Source organism: Molossus molossus, unplaced genomic scaffold (genome assembly GCF_014108415.1).
Source record: "Molossus molossus isolate mMolMol1 unplaced genomic scaffold, mMolMol1.p scaffold_m16_p_14, whole genome shotgun sequence".
Lineage (NCBI taxonomy): Eukaryota > Metazoa > Chordata > Mammalia > Chiroptera > Molossidae > Molossus > Molossus molossus.
In genome coordinates, this window is record NW_023425349.1 from 68,294,049 (window position 1) to 68,319,234 (window position 25,186).

The 25,186-nt window shown below is 38.9% G+C and overlaps 1 protein-coding gene and 1 pseudogene across 1 annotated transcript in view; one reads left to right on the top strand and one right to left on the bottom strand.

Moving 5' to 3' along the window:
- Positions 1 to 25,186, top strand: part of CNTLN (centlein) — a 320,561-nt gene that overhangs the window by 24,826 nt on the left and 270,549 nt on the right. The window lies entirely within an intron of this gene.
- On the bottom strand, positions 17,863 to 24,630 carry LOC118629948 (annotated as a pseudogene).

Here is a 25,186-nt window from a genome sequence, read left to right on the forward strand (position 1 = left end):
TTGATATGGGTTCATTTTTTTCTGTTTCTCTTGCCTTAGGTGTTGTATCAGAAAATTCTGCTGCGCATGATGTCTGAGATTTTGTTGCCTGCAGTTTCTCCTAGAATTTTTATGGATTCATGAGTTACATTTAAGTGTTTTATTTATTTTGAGTTTATTCTTGTGTATGGTGTAAGTTGGTGTTCTAGCTTCATATTTATGCAAGTAGCTGTCCAATTTTCCCTACCCCATTTATTGAAGAGACTGTCTTGACTCCACTGTATGCTGTTGCCACCTTTGTCAAATATTAATTGAGCATATTGCCTTGAGTCCATTTCTGGGTTCTCTGTTCTGTTCCACTGGTCTATATGCCTGTTCTTGTGCCAGTACAAGGCTGTTTTGTTTATAGTTGCTTTGTAGTATAACCTGAAATCTGGTATTGTGACTCCTCTCACTTTGGTTTTTTTTTTCAAGATTGCTATGACTCTTCGGGATCTTTTTTGGTTCCATATAATCTTTTGGAGTGTTTGCTCTAGTTCCATGAAGTATGTTGTTGGTATTTTGATTGGGATTGCATTGAATCTGTAGATTGCTTTGGGTAGTATGGACATTTTAATGATGTTAATTTTCCCAATCCATGAACAAGGTATGTGCTTCCAGTGTTTTATATCTTCTTCTATTTCTTTTTTCAATGACCTGTAGTTTTCTGTGAATAGGTCCTTTATTTCTTTGGTTAAGTTTATTCCTAGGTATCTTAATTTTTTTGCCACAATGGTAAATGGGATTGTTTGTTTAGTTTCTCTTTCTGTGATTTCATCATTGGTGTATAAGAGTGCCATCGATTTCTTGATGTTAACTTTGTATCCTGCCACTTTGCCAAATTCATTTATTAAGTCTAGTAGATTTTTGATGGAGTCTTTAGGGTTTTCTGTGTACATTTTCATGTCATCTGCAAATAATGACAGTCTCACTTCCCTTTCTCCTTTTCAATTGGAATCCCCTTTATTTTTTCTTCATGTCTAATTGCTGTTGCTAAGACTTCCAGTACCATGTTAAATAAGAGTGGCGAAAATGGCCATCCCTGTCTTGTTCCCGTTCTTAAGGAGAATGCTTTTAGTTTTTTCCTATTGAGTATGATGTTGGCTGTAGGTATTTCATATATGGCCTTGCATGCCTGGGATGAAACCCAGTTGGTCATGATGAATAATTTTTTTGATGTATTGCTGGATCCGATTTGCTAATATTTTGTTAAGGATTTTGGCATCTTTGTTCATCAGGGATATTGGCCTGTAGTTTTCTTTCTTTGTAGTGTCTTTATCCTGTTTTGGAATTAGAATTATGCTGGCCTCATAAAGTGAGTCTGGAAATGTTCTGTTTTCTTGAATTTTTTAGAATAGTTTAAGGAGAATGGGTATTAGATCTTCTTTGCGTATTCAGTAGAACACCCCTTGAAGCCATCTGGGCCTGGGCTTTTGTTTGCTGGGAGTTTCTTAATTACATCTTCAATTTTCTTTGTTGTTATTGGTCTGTTAATGTTTTCTATCTCTTCCTGGTTCCGTTTGGGGAGTCTGTGTGTTTCTAGAAATTTGTCCATTTCTCCTAGATTGTCCAATTGTTGGTGTGTAATTGTTCATAGTATGTTTTGATGATCCTTTGTGTTTCTGTGGTGTCAGTTTTTACTTCTCCTCTTTTGTTTCTGATTTTGTTTATTTGGTTTCTCTCTTTTTGTTTCTTGATGAGTCTGGCTAGAGGTCCACAGCTCTTGTTTATCCTTTCAGAGAACCAGCTTTTTGTTTCATTGATCTTTTGAATTGTTTTTTTAGTTTCTGTGTCATTTATTTCTGCTCTGACCTATACTATTTCCTTCCTCCTACTAGTTCTGGGTTTTTCTTTTTGTTTACTTTCTAGTTATTTAAATTGTAGGGTTAGAAAGTCAATTAGGAATTTTTCTTGTTTCTTGAGGTAGGCCTGTAGTGCTATGAACTTCCCTCTCAGGACTGCTTTTGCTGTGTCCCATGGAGTTTGTGTTTTTGTGTGTTCATTTTCATTGGTTTCCAGGAAGTTTTTAATTTCTTGCTTGATTCGTTAGTAACCCATTTGTTGTTTAATAACATGCTATTTAGCTTCCAAGTGTTTGAATGTTTGTGTGTGTTTTTATTGTAATTGAGTTCTAGTTTCATGCTACTGTGATCTGAGAAGATACTTGATATGATTTCAGTCTTCTTGAATTTGTAGAGACTTGCTTTGTGTCCTAACATGTGGTCTATCTTTGAGAATGTTCCATGTGCACTTGAGAAGAATGTATATTCTGCAGCTTTGGGGTGAAATGTTCTGTAAATATCAATGAAGTCCAACTGATCTAGTTTGTCTTGTAAGGACTCTATGTCCTTGTTAATTTTCTGTCTAGTAGATCTATCTAGTGTGTCAGTGGCATGTTAAAGTCACCCACTATGAACATGTTGCTATTGATCTCTCCCTTGAAGTCCTCCAGAAGTTTTTTAATATATTTTGGTGCTCCTGTATTTGGTGCGTATATGTTTACCAGTGTTATATCTGCTTGTTGGATTGATGCTTTTAATATTATGTAGTGATCTTCTTTGTCTCTTATTATGGCCCTTCTTTTGAAGTCTATCTTGTCAGATATGAGTATTGCTACACCAGATTTATTTTTTTTTTATTTCTATTTGCTTGGAAAAAATTTTTCCATTCCTTCACTTTCATCTCATGTGAGTCTTTTGTTGTGAGCTGGGTCTCTTGTAGATAGCATATATATGGGTCATGTTTTCTTATCCAGTCAGCTACCCTATGTCTTTTGATTGGGGCATTTAAACCATTTACATTTAAGGTAATTATTGATAGATAGTTATTAGTTGCCATTTTCACTTTATGCCTGTGTTTCTCTCTCTCTCTCTCTCTCTCTCTCTCTCTCTCTCTCTCTCTCTCTCCCTCTCCCCTCCTCCTCCTCCTCCTCCTCCTCCTCCTCCTCCTCCTCCTGCTGCTGCTGTCACTTCAGCATTTCTTGGAGTGCTGGTTTGGTGGTGGTAAATTCCTTAACTTTTTCTTTTATCCGTGAAGTTCTTCATTTCTCCTTCAATTTTGAATGATAGGCTTGTTTGATAGAGTAGTCTTGGATTCAGACCCTTGCCTTGCATTACATTTTGCACCTCCTGCCACTGCCTTCTGGCCTGCAGTGTTTCTATTGAGAAATCAGCTGACAGTCTAATGGGAGCTCCTTTATGGTTAACTTTCTGTATCTCTCTTGCTTCCTTTAAGATTCTTTCTTTGTCTTTAATGTTTGCCATTTTAATTATGATGTGTTTAGCTGTGGGTCTTCTGGGGTTCATCTTGCTTGGTACTCTCTGTGTTTTCTGGAGTTATGTGACTTTTTCCTTTACCAGTTTAGGGAAGTTTTCTTTCATTATTTCTTTAAACAGGTTCTCTATTTCTTTCTGTGATTCTTCTTTGTCCGGTATCCCTATAATGTGAATGTTGTTACATTTTGTATTATCCCACAGCTCCCTTAAACTTTCCTTTTGCTTTTCAAATTTTTTTTCCATTTGCTGCTCTATTTGAGTGTTTTCCCTATCTTGTCTTCTAAGTCACTGAATTGGTCTTCAGCTTCTTCTAATCTACTATTGAACCATTCTAAGGTATTTTTCATAACCACTATGTCATTCTTTATTTCCTCTTGGTTTTTATGCATAGCTTCTTAAGCTGAAGTAGTTCCCAGTGAGCTCTTCATAATTCTTATTAATTTGCTTGTAGTTTTCACCAAATTGTTTGAGCACCCTTAAAATTATTGCTTTGAATTCTTTATTTGACAAGTTGCTGTCTTCCATTTCCTGTAGTTCCTTTGCTGGTGATTCCTCTTTTTCTTTCCTTTGGATGTTGTTTCTTTGTCTCCCCATTTTAGCCATCTGGTAGCTCTAGACCTGCTGAAGGATGTTTGGATGTGTATGCAGCTCACTGGATATCAAATCAGGCTACTGTGACTCCCAGACTGTTTTCTTGCATGTCGCTTCTTGCCTGCTGTGGATCCTGGAGGATTGACTACTAGGGGCTGGTATTGGTGTGTCCTGGTAGGTGCTGCTGCTGGATCACATGGGCCCCTCTGAAGCTGTGTTCCCATCTGCTCGCTGGTGTCACCTGTAGCTGTATAGCTTTAGGCCCTATTGGAGCCATGATCCCTGCCCGTACTGTGGGCAGCTGGATCGCACAGTCCCTTTGGCGTCCCGACTCCACACCTAGCTTGTAGGTAGCTGGGTTGAACAGGCCTCTCTGGTGCCCCAGCACCCCTCAGGTACCACGGGCAGCTGGATCGCACAGTGCCTTTGGATACCCCTCTCTATGCCTATCTTATGGGCAGCTGGGTCACACAGGCTGCTCTGGTGCCCCAGCACCCCGCAGGTTCCGTGGGCACTTGGATCGCACAGTCCCTTTGGAGACCCCTCTCTATGCCTATCTTATGGGCAGGTGGTTCACACAGGCCTCTCTGGTGCCTTGGCACCCTGAAGGTCCTGTGGGCAGCTGGATTGCACCAGTCTCTCTTGCGCTCCGGCTTCTCACTGCTCTTGTGGGTTGCTGGCTAGCACAGGCCTCTGTGGAGCCCCAGATCCCGCTGCTGGTGGCTGGGGAGTGCTGCTGCCCCATGGGGCTCAACTCCTGCCCAGCCTTTGCTAGTTTTGGGGGATGGGTCTCAGCTTCTGGTTTGTGCTTCTGTTGCCTAGGGATGAATTTCTGCTCCCCAGCCTCTGTTGCTGGGGGTATATCTCGACTCTGATCATTCTGCTACTGTGGGGGAAGGTGCTGGGCTCCCAGCCATTTGCAGTTTCCTCAACTGGCACCTTGGCAGCTCCACAACTGTGCACTGGTCTGTGTTGACACAGGGTGTCCACTGGTCCGTTGGTGCCAGGTGCACTGGTGGGCTCAGGTTGCTGGGCCTTAGCCTCCTCCCAAGTAAGACCCAGGATCTTCCAAATGGTGGGGCCTCCCCGTGGTGCCGGGAGAAGCGCCCTGAAGAGCTGCTTACCATGGTAGCCGTCTGCTCCCTGCCCACCGCACAGGAACCGTCTGCTCCTTGTTTCTGCAATGCATGAGTTTGGTCGTCCACCTTACTGTCCACTCACACTCTCTCACACTCTCACCCTTCCTCCGGTCCTGCCTGCTGCCATCTTTTTCCGTATACTGTATTCTTTTTTATTGTATTTTTCAGAGTCATTATTTTTATTTTATTTTTTTAAATTAATTTATTTTTGTTAAAGATGTTCCGCCCCCCCCACTAACTCCTCTCCCCCCCCCCCCCTTCCCGTCTGCAGCTTTGTAGTCCATGTCCATTGTTCATGCATACATGCATATAAGTTCTGTGGTTTATCTCTCCCCCACCACCCCCTCTTCTAGGGATTGTCAGTCTGTACTCCACTTCCACGTCTTTGGGACTACCCCATTTTTCAGACTGTTATGTTCATTATATTCCACAAATAAGTGAGATCATATGAAACTTGTCTTTCTCTGTTTGGCTTGTTTCACTTAGGATAATATTTTCCAGGTCCCTCCATGTCATCTCAAAGGATAAGAAATCTTTCTTTCTTACAGCTGCATAGTACTCCATTGTGTATATGTACCACAGCTTTTTTATCCATTCGTTTACTGATGGAAACTTGGGCTGTTTCCAGATCTTAGCTATTGTAAATAGTGCTGCTACGAACATGGGGGTACATATATTCTTTGTGATTGGTGTTTTAGGCTTCTTAGGGTATATTCCTAGAAGTGGGATTACTGGGTCAAATGGCAATTCAATTTTATTTTTTTTAGGTAACACCATATTGTTTTCCATAGTGGCTGCACCAGTCTGCGTTCCCACCAGCAGTGCACTAGAGTCCCCTTTTCTCCACACTCTCGCCAACACTTGTTTGATGATTTGTTGATGGCGTCCATTCTGACAGGTGTGAGGTGATACCTTATTGTTGTTTTAATTTGCATCTCTCTGATGATTAGTGATGTTGAGCATTTCTTTATATGTCTCTTAGCCATTTGTTTGTCCTGTTTGGAAAGGTGTCTATTTAGTTTCTCTGCCCATTTTTTAATTGGATTCTTTGTCTTCCTTTTGTTGAGTTGTATGAGCACTCTCTATATATTGGAAATTAACCCCTTATCTGATATATCATTGGCAATTATTCTCTCCCATACAATGGGCTGCCTTTCCATTTTAATGATTGTATTTTTCGCTGCGCAGAAGCTTTTGAGTTAGATGTAGTCCCATGTGTTCATTTTCTCCTTTGTTTCTGTTGCCTTAGGTGATGTATCAGTGAAAATTCTGCTGCGAATGATGTCTGAAATTTTGGTGCCTACATTTTCTTCTTGGATTTTTATGGATTCATGAGTCACATTTAAGTGTTTTATTCATTTTGAGTTTATTCTTGTGTATGGTGTAAGTTGATTGTTTAATTTCATATTTTTGCATGTAGCTGTCCAATTTTCCCATCACCATTTATTAAAGAGACTGTCTTTACTCCATTGTATGTTCTTGCCTCCTTTTCAAATATTAATTGAGCATAATGTCTTGGGCTGATTTCTGGGGTGTATGCTTGTTTTTGTGCCAGTAGCAGGCTGTTTTGAGTACAATGGCTTTGTAGTGTAACCTGATATCCAGAATTGTGATCCCTCCAACTTTGTTCTTTTTTGTCAAGATTGCTTTGGCTATTTGGGGTACTTTTTGGTTTCATATAAACTTGGAATATGTGTTCTAGATCTGTGAAATATGCTGTTGGTATTTTATAGGGACTACATAGAATCTATGGATTACTTTGGGTAGTATGGACATTTTAGTGATGTTAATTCTTACAATCTATGAAAATAGTATATAGTTCCACTTTTTTATATCTTCCTTAATTTTTTTTTCAATGTCCTGTAGTTCTCTGAGAATAAGTCTTATACCTCCTTGGTTAAGTTGATTGGTTTTTTATGCAGTTTTATATATCCTGGTTCATAGCATGATGAGTGATTTTTTATTGCAGCTGGACATTTGGGTATTATGTTATGGATATAAACTTTCTGTTTAAGCTGGTTGTCTGTGATATCACTTCATCAGGGAAGAGTTGGTGCTTCCTTTTGTACTGCCAGGAGAGGTTAGCAGTTTAGGTTTTTTTCTTGGCCTCTGTTAGCATCTGAGGGCTAGCTTAGAGTTTCTTATTACTGCAGGATGGGTGTGGGAATTTCCACTCTCTACTAGGCCTACATTAATACACCCTGGCTGGTAGGAACAAGTGCTTCGTCATGTTACCTCCACTGGAAGCATGGAGAGAGAGAAGTCTTATTACTGATGGGCAGTGGTGAAAGTTCTGACTCTCCACTAGCCACCTTCAACACTGCCCCAGTGGGGAATTGGGAAGTGGGGAGCCTTATTACAGCTTTGCAAAAATTGACGTCTAGGATTCCCACATGGCCTTTGCTGGTGTGGCTGGTGATGGGCTCACCTTTTTTTTATTTTTGTTATGTTGCCCCTTTCATTGTCCTTTGGCTAGAGAGTAGGCTTTTCCTGGTCCTCTTTCTTATTTCATTTATTAGCATTTCTAGGTTGTCTACTTTTCTGCTTTAAGTCTGGGATATATGAGGCAAAAAGAAAATCAAGGGAACTCATCACTGTTATTCCTTGGGTTCCAAGATTCCTAGCTAGTCTGCCATTTTTCTCCACCTTCAGAGTTTTCTTGAGTTTGTTTTATATACAATGCCCATGGTTTTTAGTTGTGCTTTGAGGGAGACAGGGAGAAAAGTACTCGTAGTCCTTTTTCTAGAATGGAAGATAATCACCTTTTAAAAAACCTTTATTTTGACACTGTATTTGAAAATTAATTGAATTGAGTAATGTAACATTTTTAGAATACATTATTCAAGTAGGGTTTAAACAATTTGGTAGGTGAAGAATTTATGCTAGTAAAGGGTGGCACATACCTGGCTATCCTGTCAACATTCTTCCCCTTCCATGCCGTTGAAGTTTTTACCGATTATTCACAATTCTCTTTCCTGTTGAGTTCTAAATTAAAACAGCTTTCCAGTTTGCCCTCTGATAGGATTTTGTGCAGCTGAGAAATCCTATTTGCCATATCTGAACTAGAGTTTTATTCAACTGGACATAATTATATAAATTATAGTGGGAGTGTCCCAGTTAGGATTGATCTGACATCTACAAATTTGATATAGTTACTCTTCAAGTCAAGTGAAAGGTTATTAGTTGTTGCTGGAGGGTTTTTGTCTTCATAGTATCTTATTTTCATCTATATGTGGACAGTAATATCCCAGAATTCTAGCAGTTAAGTGTAGGCCTTCAAATTCTGTCATTGGGAATTATTTACTTTTATTTGGGGGTGGGGGGTAATGAAATTATAATTAGTAAACAAACCAAAAAGTTTTAAAACCACCTGTAAATCTAAATTATATTATACTCATGAATGGAAGAAACACCCATTCTGCTATATGGAAGCATCATGAGGTAGCCCTCTCATTTTTTTAAAAAACAAATTTTCATTTTATAAAGTAATTCAGGAGAATATAAACAATAAAGAAAAGGGTGAGCACAAAAAGTCATTGAGTAAAACTAGTGTTTTACTACATGTTAAATTATAGCATTTAAAACTACTTTATGAACAGATATTTGCTTAAAAAATAAAGAAAGACATGTAAATGTTTAAATAGAATCCCAAGCGATAAAAAATGTAAAGGTAACTTTTAAAAATGTTCACATGTGGCACCACCAATAATCTTTGGCCATTCAGTAACATTGATAATGCCTTACTTATTCCTTTCAGTAATTCCCATGGTAAATTTTCATGCTATCATCAAAAATAAATGTTTCAAAGGAAAATGAACTAGACATAATTGTATATAAACAATGCTGAGATCAATAGTATTTAAAGTAGTTCGAAAGTAAACTGAACATGAAATATACTTCTGCATCTGCTTATTTGAAAATACCTTGAGGCCTTGTTTTATCCCAAAGGCATTTCTAATTTGCATAGCAAAGATAATATTATTTATATCTTCCTTTAATATTCAGATATGGTTATATTCACCAGATAAGAAATGCACCTGACATGTGAAAGTTAGTATCTAAATCTGTACTTAAGAACCATTCAGGTATAAAGTAAATAACTTCTGGTTGAAATGGAAAAATAGTGAACTTTTTGAAGTTTCACTTTGAGGTAATGAGGTAATCTGATTTATGATAACATATGAAAGACAGTCAGTGATCCCAAATGATTATCTGACACTTTAGATTAAACTGAGTTTTATATTATAGATAATTTTGAAAATTATTTTTGAAATATCTTTAAAGTGTACTGATGAATTCACCAACAAAATTATTTCCTGGAATCTTAAATGAACTTCGTTGTTTGAAGAATTATCAAGCATCTATTTGTACAAATAATTCTTGGTATTTTGGAATTTGAATTTTAAAATTATTATATAATCATGACTATTTATTATAATATGTATAACATTTTTGTAATATTTCAACTAATTTAAAATATTTTCATTTTCATAGTTAAAATACAGAAGCAGTTATACCCTGGCCAGTGTGGCTCGGTTGGTTGGGCATCATCTCATGCACCAAAAGGTTGCCAGTTAGATTCCTGGGCTATATGCCTGGTTATGGGTTCGATCCCTAGTGGGGGATGTGCAGGAAACAGCCAATCTATGTTGTACTATATTGATATTTCCCTTCCTTTCTCTTTAAAAATCAATAAATAAAAAATCTAAAAGAAATACAGAAGCATTTAAATGTAATACTTATAACTGGTGATTTTAAAATTTGTCTTTCTGTATAAGACAAGTTGCTTTTTAAGAGTGAACATTAATGGAGGGAAGAAATACAAAAAGCTAAAGCCAGACAAATTTTTAGTTGTGGAATGGAAAGCTATGAGATAGGAAGTGGCATTTGGAATTGAGTTGTTTTAGGGGAGAAGTTCAGTTTTATTACTATGATTCTGAACACAGTTGTTGGCATTATGGATCGGCTTTATTAGGATTCAACACACTCATTTCAGAAGAATTCTTACCTTTATAGTTGGTACTGCAAGATTAGTTCATTAAAACAATAGTAATACAGACTTGCAGTCAAGATGGCAGCATAGGTAAATGTGGTATTTGACTCCTCCCACAACCACATCAAAATTACAGCTAAACTCCAGAACAGCCATTATTCAGGAATGCCTGAATGGAAGTCCTGCATTATGAAATTAAAGAAAAAGCCATATCAAGACTGGTAGGAGAGATGGAGGGGCACAGGGGCGGACAGGCTGGTCCCACAACCACGTGTGGTGGATAAAATCAGGAGGATACCTCAGCTGGGCAGGTCCTCCCTGAGGAATGAGGGGTCCCCATTTCACACCAAGCACCCAGCTCAGGGTTCCAGTGCCAGGAAGAGAAGTACCCATCACTTCTGGCTGTAAAACCAGTGAGAACTGAGGCTTAGGGAGACTGAGGCTTCTGGAGTCCCAGGCAGTTCATTTTAGAGGGCCTATGCCTGGACTTACTCAGACTCGCACCCTCCAGGCTCCAGCATGGGGGAGGCAGCTTGAAAGGCACCAGAGACATATAGTGAAGAACTGAGTTGTTTGGCACTGGAGCGAGAGCTGGCACACAGCTTTCTCTTGGACAGACCTGCTGTGGGAGGCCTTTGTTCCTTTGGTGAGCCCTTCCCTGGGGCGGCAGACAGCCACCATATCTGGGACTCCAGCAACCTGGCTCACACTATTTGCCCTGCCCTGGTGATTCCCTGAGGCCCTGCCCCACCCAACCTTTGGGCCTACCCAAACTGTTTCCAGTAGCTTTACCACAGGATTGGCCTGTTTTGGATCCTGCTTCACATTTTCCTAAAATCTCTCAAACAAGCAGTATCTGGTCTTAGTGAGCCCTATACCTCTTGTTAAGTGGCCCCAGGCCTTGCACTAGAAGCAGCCAGCCTTGGTTCACAACTTGGCTTTTCCTGGCACCTCCAAGCCCAGCACAAGAAGCAGCCATCTGAAGATCACTTTGTAGCTTATGCCTGGTGGCCCCAGGTAGAACACAGGCAGTGACTAACCTTCCTCCAGAGCCAGCTCACCCAGTGGACAGCTTCAGACCACATCGAAGCACCACCATCCAACCACCTCCACAAGTGACATACTCAGTGAGTGGACTCAGTGGGTACCAGAGCCCTGATGATGTAAGTCTTTCTCTGTGTGGTGGGCCCCTACACTGCTGATCCTCCAAGGGAGTCAGAGGCCAATGGACAGTGGGCACAGCCAGTCCTTGCAGATGATCAACTTGAGTAAATCCCTCCCATTGACATGCCAACAGCAATCAAGACTCAGTTACAACAGAAGGGTGTACAGTCCACACTAGGGGTGCACATCGAGGACCCACCTGGGGTGATCAGGGAGGCTTTGCCACTGGATCCTACAGGACACCTACAACAATAGGCCACCCCACAAAGCCTAGGACACATAGAAACTCTACCTAATACATAGAAACAGTCACAGGGAAGCAGCCAAAATGAGATAAAGAGACATGTCCCAAGTGAAAGAACAGAACAAAACTCCAGGAAAAGAACTAAACAAAATGGACATAAGCAATCAATTAGATGCAGAATTCAAAACACCGGTTATAAGGATGCCTATTGAACATAAAAAAGGACCAGTCAGGAATGAAGGATGCACTAACTGAGATAAAGAAGAATTTATAGGGAATCAATAGTAGGGTAGGTGAAGCCAAGAAGCAAAGCATTGATTTGGAATATAAGGAGGCAAAAACACCCAATCAGAACAAATAATCCAAAAAATGAGGTTATTGTAAGGAGCCTCTGGGACAACTTCAAGTGTACCTATATTCCCATCATGGGGATGCCAGGAGAAGAAAGAGAAGAACTTGAAAACCTATTTGAAACAATAATGACAGAAAATTTCCTTAACTTGGTGAAGGAAACAGACATACAAGTCTAGGAAGCTCAGAGAGGCCCAAATGAGATGAGCCCAAAGAGTTCCACACCAAGACCCATCATCATCAAAATGCCAAAGGTTAAAGGCAAAGAGACAATCTTAAAAGCAGCAAGAGAAAAGCAGTTCCTTATCTACAAAGGAGTTCCCATAAGACTGTCAGCTGATTTCTCAAAAGAAACTTTGCAGGCCAGAAAGGAGTGGCAAGAGATATTCAAAGTTATAAAAGGCAGTGACCTACAACCAAGATTACTCTGTCTTGCAAAGCTATCATTTAGAATCAATGGACATGTAGTGTGCTGACAAGAAAAAGCTAAAGGGGTTCATTACCACCAAACCAGTATTATATAAAATGTTGAAGGATCTTCTTGAAGGAGAAGAACAAAAGTATGAACAATAAAATGGCAATAAATACATATCTATCAACAATAAAATTTACAAACAAAATGAGCAAGCAGAACAGAAACAGACTCACAGATACAGAAAACTTTTTGTTGCTTGCCAAATGGGAGGGGGTTAGGGGGATGGGTGAAGAAAATGAAGGAATTAAAAAGTACAAATTGGTTGTTAGACTGATGAACCTCAAAGGGAAGGGTGGGGGGAGGGCGGAAAGAGATAAACCAAAGAACTTCTTTGCATATATGAATAACCAATGGACATAAACAATAGTGTTTGGAAAGCAGGAGGGGGGCGGGATTAGGGTGGAAGTAGTCAATGGGGAATAAAGGGGGGACATCTGTAATACATTCAACAATAAAGATAATTAAAAAACAATAGTAATACATATCAATAACTATATTCATAGGACAGCCGCCCTCCCCAAATAAGCCTCTCTTTATTTAGAACATGGTAGGTTCTAAGAGGATCTCTTAGGTAAAATTTGAAGTGGTAGAGGAAAATGTCCATAATAATTTTCAAAGAATTGTAGATTTGGGAAAAATATTATATCTGTCTGGTCAAGAAAAACCAGAAACAAAACTCACATTATAAATATATTTTATATACTCTAGTTAAGTTTGAAAATTTTATGAAAGCTTTGTCTAAATTACATTCAATTTACTTGCTCTTGAAGTCCAAGTCAAATATTCTAGCCAAATTTTCTTTTGTTGGGGATCCTTAAAGTAAGTGGACATGTGTTGCCTTTATTGTGGTATTTTCTGTTAAGATTTGAATTGTTGGTAAAAAGTTAAAAAATATTTATATTCCAAGATAAAGTATATACTCTTTAATTTTCCAAGGAGTTTATAAAATTTTATTGCAATAGAGAGTAAGGATATGCACACATCCAAAGGAAGTCAGAAATCAACTTCTGTTACATGCTCACTCTTGTAGTAGAAACTGGGTGTTTACAAACAAAATATGTTTTTTGCCTTCAAAGGTTACTTAGAATATTAAATTATTAACTGACATGGTTAGCACACCAATGTTTCTAAGAGTCATACCTAATTGCCAGAGCAAATGGTTTCCTTTAAAAAAAATTTTTTTTTTATCCTTACTCGAGGACATTTTTCCACTTTTTATTCAGATAGAGCAGGAGGGAGAGAGAGGAAGAGAGAGCCAACCAGGGTCGGGGACAAACTGCAACCGAGGTACGTGCCCTTTGCGGGAACTGAACCCGGGCCTTTCCGGACCGCAGGCCGATGCTCTAACTGCTGAGTAAAACCAGCCAGGACGATGTTTCCTTTTTAATTGTCAGCTGTCTCAGGTCTTCCTATGAAAATTGCTTTTGAATATGTGCTCAGTATCTTTTTCTTCTTTTATTTTACTTTTCCCTCTTAATTAAGTTCTCGTTTTGTGACATTTGCTTCAGGTGTGGATGATGTGCAAGATCTAATCTAAGGGTTCTCCAGAACAGCAAAGAGGCTTCAGCAATTAAAGGAGATAGAAGAGGACACAAAATACATAGGAAGATCTGTCCTGTCCTATGCCTTGCATCTTTCCTCATGCTAGAGAGCCTTTTTTCTTTTTATCCTCACCCGAGGACATTTTCTTGTTTTTTGTTCAGATAGAGTAGGAGGGAGAGAGCCGAAGAGAGAGAGAGAAACATCGACGTTAAAGGGACACATTGAGTGGCCGCCACCCACACAACCCAACCAGGGCCGGGGACAAACCACAACTGAGGCACATGCCCTTAGCGGGAATCGAACTGGGGTCTCTCTGGACCATAGTCTGATGCTCTAACCGCTGAGTCAAACTGGCCAGGGCGAGAGCCTTTTTTCTTATCTTTTTGCTTTTGTCCCCCAACTGGGGATAATTTCTTTCATCTTAGAACCTGTTTATAATTTTCTTACAGGATTTACTATATTTTGCAATGTGTACATGCCCTCTGTGTAGACTATAAACTTGAGAAGGGTCTTCATCTGTGAATTTGATTGTATATAGCAAATCATTCACAATACACAATGTCTGTCAGTGCTTCTCCAGAGAGTTGCTTATAGCTCATCCCTTTAGAAATCAGGCAGGTGTCATGTTAAAAGACTATCATAACAAACAAAATAGGATACTTGGTTTAGGCATTAGGAACTACTGGGGACATATATAGGATTAATTTGGTTTACTATAAGGTTTACAATCTGTTCTAAAGTATTTATTGAACATCTATGTTATATTTGATTTTGAATTAGAAATCCTTGCCAGGTCATCTTGCCCAGTATACTTTAGTAGTAGGTACTCACTTTCCTATCTCAGGGTTGTAGCTATTACTATTTTTTATTTTTCCTGTTCTTGTTTTAAGTCATCTTTAGCTCCAATCATATGGATATATTTGAGTTGTATAACCATGTGTAAGGCACATTGAGCAAACATTATCTTCTCTAATTTAGATACATAATTGTCTAAAATGTTTCAAAACATCAGTAGGTTTGCCATATAAGCATAATTTTTATTGATTGTTTTTATGCATATTTTATGCAAACTTTCTACAGTATTTTTTATTCCTATATTCTCTGCTCTAACCTGATTATCTACTTATTATTTTATATGCAAACCCAAATTTAATTGAGAAGAATTTATAAAGGAAGTTTTTGTATGGAGTTGCAAGTTGCTTTAATTTCAGCATCTATTGATATTATCATGTGGTTTTTATTCATTTTATTTATGTGGTGTATCACATTTATGGATTTGTGAATATTGTACCAGCCTTGCATCCCTGGGATGAATCCCACTTGGTCATGGTGGATAATTTTTTTGGTGTATTGCTGGATCCGATTTGCTAGTATTTTGTTCAGGATTTTGGCATCTATGTTCATCGGGATATTGGCCTGTAGTTTTCTTTCTTTGTTGTGTCATTTTCTGGTTTTGGAATTAGAATTATGCTGGCTTCATAAAAGGAGTTTGGAAGTCTTCCTTCTTCTTGAATTTTTTGAAATAGTTTGAGGAGAATGGGTATTAGTTCTTCTTTGAATGTTCGGTAAAACTCCCCCGTGAAGCCATCTGGGCCTGGGCTTTTGTTTGCTGGGAGAGTCTTGATTACATCTTCAATTTCTTCTGTTGTTATTGGTCTGTTCAAGTTTTCCATCTCTTCCCAGTCCAGTTTTGGGAGACTGTGTTTCTAGAAAATTTGTCCATTTCGCTTAGATTGTCGAATTTGTTGCCATATAATTGTTCATAGTAGTTGTCAACTATCTTTTGTATTTCTGTGGTGTCAGTTGTTATCTCTCCTCTTTCATTTCTGATTTTGTGTATTTGGGTTCTCTCTCTTTGTTTCTTGGTGAGTCTCGCTAAGGGTCCATCAATCTTGTTTATCTTTTCGAAAAACCAGCTCTTTGTTTAATTGATCCTTTGAATTGTTTTTTTGGTCTCTATGTCATTTATTTCTGCTCTGATCCTTACTATTTCCTTCCTTCTACTTGCTCTGGGGTTTTCTTTTTGTTTTCTCTCTAATTCTTTAAGTTGTGAGGTTAGATAGTCTATTAGAGATTATTCTTGTTTCTTGAGGTAGGCCTGTAATGCTATGAACTTCCCTTTCAGAACTGCTTTCGCTGCATCCCATAGATTTTGTGTTGTTGTGTCTTCATTTTCATTGGTTTCCAGGAAGTTTTTAATTTCTTCCTTGATCTCCTCGGTGACCCATTCTTTGTTTAATAACATGCTGTTTAGCTTCCATGTGTTCAAATGTCTTTGTATGTTCTTTTTGCAATTGATTTCTAGTTTCATGCCATTGTGATCTGAGAAGATGCTTGATATAATTTCAATCTTCTTGAACTTGTAGAGACTTAGTTTTTGCCCTAACATGTGGTCTATCTTTGAGAATGTCCCATGTGCACTTGAGAAGAATGTGAATTCTTTAGTTTTGGGGTGTAGTTCTCTGTAGATATCTATTAAATCCATTTGGTCTAGTGCTTCATTTAGAGTCTCTGTTTCCTTGCTAATTTTTTGTCTAGAGGATCTATCCAGTGATGTCAGCGGGGTGTTGAAGTCCCCTGCTATGATTGTATTGCTATTGATTTCTCCTTTGAAGTCCTCCAGAAGATTTTTGATATATTTTGGTGCTCCTGTATTGGGTGCATATATGTTTATTAAGGTTATATCTTCCTGTTGGATAGATCCTTTTAATATTACGTAGTGGCTTTCTTTGTCTCTAATTATGGCCTTCATTCTGAAATCTATTTTATCAGATGTGAGTATTGCTACCCCAGCTTTTTTTCTTTTCCGAATCAAAAATTTTTTAATGAGTAGAAAGAGTACACTCTAATGATACAAGTGTAGAATAATAAATATATAAACCAATGTTGTAGTTTATTATTATTATTGTTATGTATTGAATGCTATACTTTTATATGTCTGGCAATGCAATAGGTTTGTATACTAGCATCATCATAAACAACAGTGATGATGTGATGATGGCTAGGATGTCATTAGGTGATAGAAATTTTTCAGCTTCATTAGAATCTTATAGGACCACTGTAATATACACAGTCTTTTATAGACCAAAATGTCCTTGGGTGGCATGTGCCAAATGTTCTTCATCCATTCATCTTTTGATGGACAATTAGATTGTTTCCATATAATAGCTTTTGTGAATAATGCTGCGATGACCATGGGAGTGTAGATAATCTCTTCAAGTTGTAGATTTCATTGCCTTTGGATATATTCCCAGAAGTTGGATTGCTAAATCACATGGTAGGTTTATTTTTAATTTTATGAGGAACCTCCCTTTTTTTTTTCCATAGTAGTTTGACTAAGAGTAGTTTGATAATTGTTAACTTTTCCCCCCAAGCCTTGCTAACACTTATCTCTTGTCTTTTGATGATAATAGGTTCTAAGAAGTGTAAGTTGATATCTCATTTTGACTTTGATTTGCATTTTCCAGATAATTAGTAATGTATATTGACATTGTGTGTCCTCTTTAGAAAAATGTCAATTTTGATCTTCTGTCCATTTTTAATTGGATTTTTGCTATTAAGTTATATAAGTTCTTTATATATTTTGGATATTAACCTCTTAATCAAATATATGGTTTGAAAATATTTTCCACAATTCCATAGGTTGCCTTTTTATGTTATTGGTTTCTTCTTTTGCTGTGCAGAAGCTTTTTAGTTTGATATATCCTACTTTTTGATTTTTGCTTTGTTCCTTGTGCTTTTGGTGTCATATTAAAAAAATTGGTGCCAAGTCTAATGTTAGGAAGATTTCTTCCTCTGTTTTCTTCTAGGAGTTTTAGGATTTCAGTTTTTATGTTTAAGTTTTTAATGCATTTTAAATTAATTTTTACGAGTGGTCTAATATAAGGGTCCAGATTAATTTTTCTGCATATGGTTATTCAGTTTTCCCAGAACTGTCTATAAACGAGATTCTCTTTTATCCATTGAGTTTTCTTGGCTCCCTATTAAAATATTAGTTGACCATATATGTGAGGGTTTATCTCTGGGCTCCTGATTATGTTCCATTGATCTATGTGTCTATTTTTTTATCCTCAAGATTTTATTGTCACATAATAAAACAAAATATGAAGCTTAGAGCTGGATATTACTTGGCCCTTTCTCTTATCTCCTCCCATTTCAAAATGCCAGTATCTCTCTCTCTCTTTTTTTTTTTTTTTTTTTGAATTTTATTTATTTATTTATTTTTTTGTTACAGATATTTTACCTTTTTACCCCATTGGCACCCCCCACCCCACCCCCCCTCCACCCTGTCCCCGGCTTAGTTGTCCATGTCCATTGGTCATGCATACATGCATATAAGTTCTGTGGTTTATCTCTTCCCACCCCCCCCACCCCCCATCCCCTCTTCTGAGGGATGTCAGTCTGTGCCCTACTTCCATGTGTCTGGGTCTACTGTATTCCTCAGACTGTTATGTTCATTATATTCCGTATATAAGTGAGATCATGTGGTATTTGTCTTTATCTGCTTGGCTTCTTTCACTTAGGATAATACTTTCCAGGTCCCTCCATGTCGTCTCAAAGGATAAGAGATCTTTCTTTCTTACCGCTGCATAGTATTCCATTGTGTATATGTACCACAGCTTTTTGATCCATTCGTCTACTGGTGGACACTTGGGCTGTTTCCAGATCTTAGCTATTGTAAATAGTGCTGCTATGAACATGGGGGTACATATATTCTTCCTGATTGGTGTTTCAGGCTTCTTAGGGTATATTCCTAGCAGTGGGATCACTGGGTCAAATGGAAGTTCAATTTTTAATTTTTTGAGGTAGCACCATATTGTTTTCCACAGGGGCTGCACCAGTCTGCATTCCCACCAGCAGTGTATTAGAGTCCCCTTTTCTCCACACCCTCGCCAACACTTGTTGTTTGATGATTTGTTGATGGCGGCCATTCTGACAGGTGTGAGGTGATACCTCATAGTTGTTTTAATTTGCATCTCTCTGATGATTAGTGATGTTGAGCATTTCTTCATATGTCTCTTGGCCATTTGTATGTCCTGTTTGGAGAGGTGTCTATTCAGCTCCTCTGCCCATTTTTTAATTGGGTTCTTTGTCTTCCTTTTGTGGAGTTGTATGAGCACTCTGTATATACTGGAAATTAACCCCTTATCTGATACATCATTGGCAATGATGTTCTCCCATACAGTGGGTTGCCTTTCCATTTTGATGATTGTTTCTTTTGCTGTGCAGAAGCTTTTTAGTTTGATGTAGTCCCATGTGTTCATTTTCTCCTTTATTTCTGTTGCCTTAGGTGATGTATCAGTGAAAATTCTGCTCCGTATGATGTCCGAAATTTTGTTGCCTACATTTTCTTCTAGAATTTTTATGGATTCACGGGTCACATTTAAGTCTTTTATCCATTTCGAGTTTATTTTTGTGTATGGTGTAAGTTGATGGTCTAGTTTCATTTTTTTGCATGTAGCTGTCCAATTTTCCCAACACCATTTATTAAAGAGGCTGTCTTTACTCCAGTGTATGCTCTTGCCACCTTTGTCAAATATTAATTGAGCGTATTGCCTTGGGTCCATTTCTGGGTTTTCAGTTCTGTTCCACTGGTCTATATGCCTGTTCTTATGCCAGTACCAGGCTGTTTTGGTTACAGTCGCTTTGTAGTATAACCTGATATCTGGTATTGTGATCCCTCCAACTTTGTTCTTCTTTTTCAAGATTGCTGTGGCTATTCGGGGTTTTTTTTGGTTCCATATGAACTTTTGAAGTATTTGTTCTAGTTCTATGAAATATGTCGTTGGTATTTTGATGGGGATTGCATTGAATCTATAGATTGCTTTGGGTAGTATGGACATTTTAATTATGTTAATTCTTCCAATCCATGAACAGGGTATGTGCTTCCACTTTTTTATATCTTCCTCTATTTCTTTTTTCAATGACCTGTAGTTTTCTGCAAATAGGTCTTTTACTTCTTTGGTTAAGTTTATTCCTAGGTATCGTAGTTTTTTTGGAGCGATGGTAAATGGGATTGTTTTTTCAGTTTCTCTTTCTGTGAGTTCATCATTAATGTACAAGAATGCCGTCGATTTCTTGACGTTAATTTTGTATCCTGCTACTTTGCCAAATTCATTTATTAAGTCTAATAGATTTTTGATGGAGTCTTTAGGGTTTTCTATGTACAATATCATGTCATCTGCAAATAATGACAGTTTCACTTCCTCCTTTCCAATTTGGATCCCTTTTATTTTTTCTTCATGTCTGATTGCTGTGGCTAAGACTTCCAGTACAATGTTAAATAAGAGTGGCGAAAGTGGACATCCCTGTCTTGTTCCTGTTCTTAATGGAAATGTTTTTAGTTTCTGTCCATTGAGTATGATGTTGGCTGTAGGTCTTTCATATATGGCCTTTATTATGTTGAGATATGATCCCTCTATTCCTACATTGCTGAGCGTTTTTATCAGAAATGGATGCTGGATTTTGTCGAATGCTTTTTCAGCATCTATTGATATGATCATGTGGTTTTTATTCTTCATTTTGTTTATGTGGTGTATCACGTTTATTGATTTGCGAATATTGTACCAGCCTTGCATCCCTGGAATAAATCCCACTTGGTCATGGTGAATAATTTTTTTGATGTATTTCTGGATCCGATTTGCTAGTATTTTGTTCAGGATTTTGGCGTCTATGTTCATCAGGGATATTGGCCTGTAGTTTTCTTTCTTCGTAGTGTCTTTTTCTGGTTTTGGAATTAGAATTATGCTGGCCTCATAGAACGTGTTTGGAAGTCTTCCTTCTTCTTGAATTTTTTGAAATAGTTTGAGGAGAATGGGTGTTAGTTCTTTTTTGAATGTTCGGTAAAACTCCCCCGTGAAACCATCTGGGCCTGGGCTTTTGTTTGCTGGGAGAGTCTTGATTACCTCTTCAATTTCCTTAGTTGTTATTGGTCTGTTCAAGTTTTCTATCTCTTCCGGGAAGAGTTTTGGGAGACTGTGTGTTTCTAGAAATTTGTCCATTTCGCTGAGATTGTCGAATTTGTTGCCATATAGTTGTTCATAGTAGTTGTTAACGATCTTTTGTATTTCCGTGGTGTTGGTTGTTACTTCTCCTCTTTCATTTCTGATTTTGTGTATTTGGGTTCTCTCTCTTTGTTTCTTGGTGAGTCTAGCTAAGGGTCCATCTATCTTGTTTATCTTTTCGAAAAACCAGCTCTTTGTTTCATTGATCCTTTGAATTGTTTTTTTAGTCTCTATGTCATTTATTTCTGCTCTGATCTTTACTATTTCCTTCCTTGTACTTGCTCTGGGGTTTTCTTTTTGTTTGCTTTCTAATTCTTTAAGTTGTGAGGTTAGACAATCAATTAGAAATTTTTCTTGTTTTTTGAGGTAGGCCTGTAGTGCTATGAACTTCCCTCTCAGAACTGCTTTCGCTGCATCCCATAGATTTTGTGTTGTTGTGTGTTCATTTTCATTGGTTTCCAGGAAGTTTTTAATTTCTTCCTTGATCTCCTCGGTGACCCATTCATTGTTTAATAACATGCTATTTAGCCTCCATGTGTTGAAATGTCTTTGCATGTTCTTTGTGCAATTGATTTCTAGTTTCATGCCATTGTGATCTGAGAAGATGCTTGATATGATTTCAATCTTCTTGAACTTGTAGAGATTTAGTTTGTGTCCTAGCATGTGGTCTATCTTTGAGAATGTCCCATGTGCACTTGAGAAGAATGTGTATTCTGTAGTTTTGGGGTGTAATTCTCTGTAGATATCTATTAAATCCATTTGGTCTAGTGCTTCATTTAGAGTCTCTGTTTCCTTGCTAATTTTTTGCCTAGAGGATCTATCCAGTGCTGTCAACGGGGTGTTGAAGTCCCCTGCTATGATTGTATTGTTGTCAATTTCTCCTTGGAAGTCCTCCAGAAGATTTTTAATATATTTTGGTGCTCCTATATTGGGTGCATATATGTTTATCAAGGTTATATCTTCCTGTTGGATAGATCCTTTCAATATTATGAAGTGGCCGTCTTTGTCTCTAGTTATGGTCTTCATTTTGAAATCTATTTTATCAGATATGAGAATTGCAACCCCAGCTTTTTTTTGCTTTCCATTTGCTTGGAAAATTTTTTTCCATCCCTTCACTTTCAACCTATGTGAGTCTTTTGTTGAGAGGTGGGTCTCTTGTAAACAACATATGGATGAGTCATGCTTTCTTATCCAATCAGCTACTCTGTGTCTCTTTATGGGAGCATTCAATCCATTTACATTTAAGGTGATTATTGATATGTACTTATTTATTGCCATTTTTGTTTAGTGTGGTTCTATTTTTCTTCCCATTTCTACTGCTAATTACAGCAGTCCTTTTAACATTTCTTGCAGTGCTGGTTTGGTGCTAATGTATTCCCTTAGCTTTTTTTTGTCTGGGAAGCTCTTTATTTGATCTTCTATTTTGAACGATAGCCTTGCTGGGTAGAGTAGTCTTGGATTCAGATTCTTGTTTTTCATGACTTTGATTACTTCATGCCATTCTCTTCTGGCCTGTAGGGTTTCTTGTGAGAAGTCAGCTGAGAGCCTTATGGGGTTCCCTTTGTAGGTAACCTGTTGCTTATGTCTTGCTGCTTTTAGGATTCTCTCTTTGTCTTTAATTTGTGGCATTTTAATTACTATGTGTCTTGGTGTGGGCCTGTTTGGGTTCTTCTTACTTGGGACTCTCTGTGCTTCTTGAACTTGAATGCCTTCCTCCTTCACCAAATTAGGGAAGTTTTCTCTCACTATTTTTTTGAATATATTCTCTATCCCTTGCTCCTTTTCTTCTTCTTCGGGGACTCCTATGATGCGAATATTATTACGTTTCCAGTTGTCCCATAGTTCTCTTAAGCTGTCTTCCTGTTTTTTAATAGTTTTTTCCTTTTGTTTTTCTGATTGGTTGATTTTTTCTACCCTGTCTTCTAATTCACTGATCCGGTCCTCAGCTTCCCCTACTCTGCTTTTTAAACCTTCCAATGTGTTTTTCATTTCGGATATGTCATTTTTTATCTCTTCTTGTTGGTTTTTAATTTCCATTTGGCTTATTTTCAGTGTCTCTATGTCCTTACTCATGCTGTTCAGCTTCCTCAAGATCATGGCTCTGAATTCTAGCTCTGTTAACATGCCTAATTGCTCCACATTGATCTCATCTTCGGTGGAGGTGTCTTGCTCTTTCATTTGGCTTCTGTTTCTGTGTTTCACCATTTTGGCTATCACTGTGGGCTTTGGAGCCTGTCAAGTTCTCCCTGTGGGTGTTGGTGTTCTGCTGTTTGTGGGTCCCTCTCCTGTGTTTAGATGAGCGAGGGAGGACCCACGTTGAACACCACTGTCAAGTCTTACTTTCCTGGTTAAAGTTGCCAGCCCAGGAAAGGTACTGTTATCCTCTAGCTTTTTGCCTGGAGGCTAGCAGTCTAGGTTACTTGATGAGTTTTGGATTGTCAGTTGATTGAAAAACTCCCTCTGGTGCTCAGCCAAGGGGCTTTCACGAGGGTGGGGCAGATGCTGGTCGTTAGTGAGCCTCAATTAGCACTTCAATGGCCCACAGGGTGGGGTTGGATCTCCGAGGGAGGGGCTGCTGCCTCTCCCCAGAGCCCTGGGAAGAAGCAATGTGGCCACCGTCCTGAGTGGCTGCACTCAGCAAAAGCTCTGAGCGCCCTCCAAACCCCGAGTGTCCCGACACAGTTCCAGTCCAGTCTGCCCTCCCTCCGCCGGAGCCCAAGGTGAGTGGCTGTGGCTGTTTCAGCCTCTGTCCCGGCTCTGCGCTGTGGGGCCGCCTGGGAGTGTAACCCGCGGGCGCCGCTTACAGCTAAGGCCGCTGCCGAGCTGCCGACCGTGGGCCCCCAGCCCCGTCTCGTGCCTTCACAATCCTACCAGGATGGAGTCAGTGTCCCGCGTTGTATGGTCCTCGCAAGCTGCTTTTCTGTTGGTTTTTCCCGTCGATTTGTCTGTGTTATAGTTGTAATTCCAGTTTGGTTCTGGGAGACGGTCTGTGTAGCTCCGTTCACTCCGCCGCCATTTTTCGACCTCCTCTCTCTCTCTTTTTTAAATCCTCACCCAAGGATATTTTTAAATTTATCTTCAGATAGAGTGGGAGGCAGAAAGGGTGAGAGAGAGAAACATTGATGTGAGAGAGACACATCGACTGGCTGCCTCTTGCACGATCTCGACCAGGGCTGGGGATGAACTGCAACCAAGGTACATGCCCTTGATTGGAATCAAACCTGAAACTCATTGGTCCATGGGCCAACGCTCTTAACTGCTGAGGCAAACTGACCAGGACAAAATGCCTGCATCTCTTAATAGCCAGCATTCTCTTAGATCTGCAGTTGGGGAGGGGGGTCAGTGAATTTAAGCCTCAGTACAATCTTCTTTGTAGTTTTAACCCTTTTGCAGAAAATCAGCATACTCTGTCCACCATAGCCACTCTGCTTTCTGTCATAATGCCACTTTCCTTGCGCATACAGAGGATCCTTGCCCTTCCTATACTGTGTTACTTTGTGGGGTCGATGCTTGCTACACTTCTTTTACTCTTTGTTAATCCTTACCAGAGGGTATTTTACCATGGATTTTTAGAGAGATTTGGAAGGGAGGGAGGAAGGTGGAGAGAGAGAGAAACATTGGAGAGAGACACTTTGATTGGTTGCCTTCCCGCATGCATCCCAACCAGAGTCAGGGATCGAACCTGCAACCCAATTACGTGCCCTTGACTGGGAATTGAACCTGTGACCCTTTGGTGTGGGGGCTGATGCTTTAACCACGGAGCCACAGTAGCCAGGGCAGATGCTTGCCACACCTCTTATAGAAAGTTTGGCAGGTTTTAGGAACATTCATCATGTTTGGGAGAGTGCTAGCAGCATGGAGAAAGCTCTACGTATCTATTTTAATGGGAGTCATATGCAGTCGGCCCTCGTTTATCGCAGTTAATCAGTTCCAGACTCTACCACGATAAATGAATTTCTACAAAGTAGGATTCTTTATTTAGAAATCAAATATTTTTGCAGTTAGAGCATAGAAACCTTGTTTATGACCTTCTAAATGTTTTTTAACTTTATTAGAGCCCTTTAGACATGAAATAACACCCTTTAGTTACCCTTACACTCGTATTACCCAATATATTAGACAAAATAAGAGAAAATAAGACATAGTAGACATTACAAATATATTATTATTATTGTACATTTAATTACACTCACACACACACAGTTCTTACACACAACCACTAACCTATGAAAATAGCGCAACTTGCTCGATGATGAAGCGATGTAGATGAAGACATGTACTGCACAGTGAAGAGGAGCAAAGTTACTGCTCCTCTGCAGGCACGACCTCAGTAGGAGAGTCTTCAGGTGGTGCAGTATCTTCAGCAGGTGCATCGTCTTTTTCCGCTGAA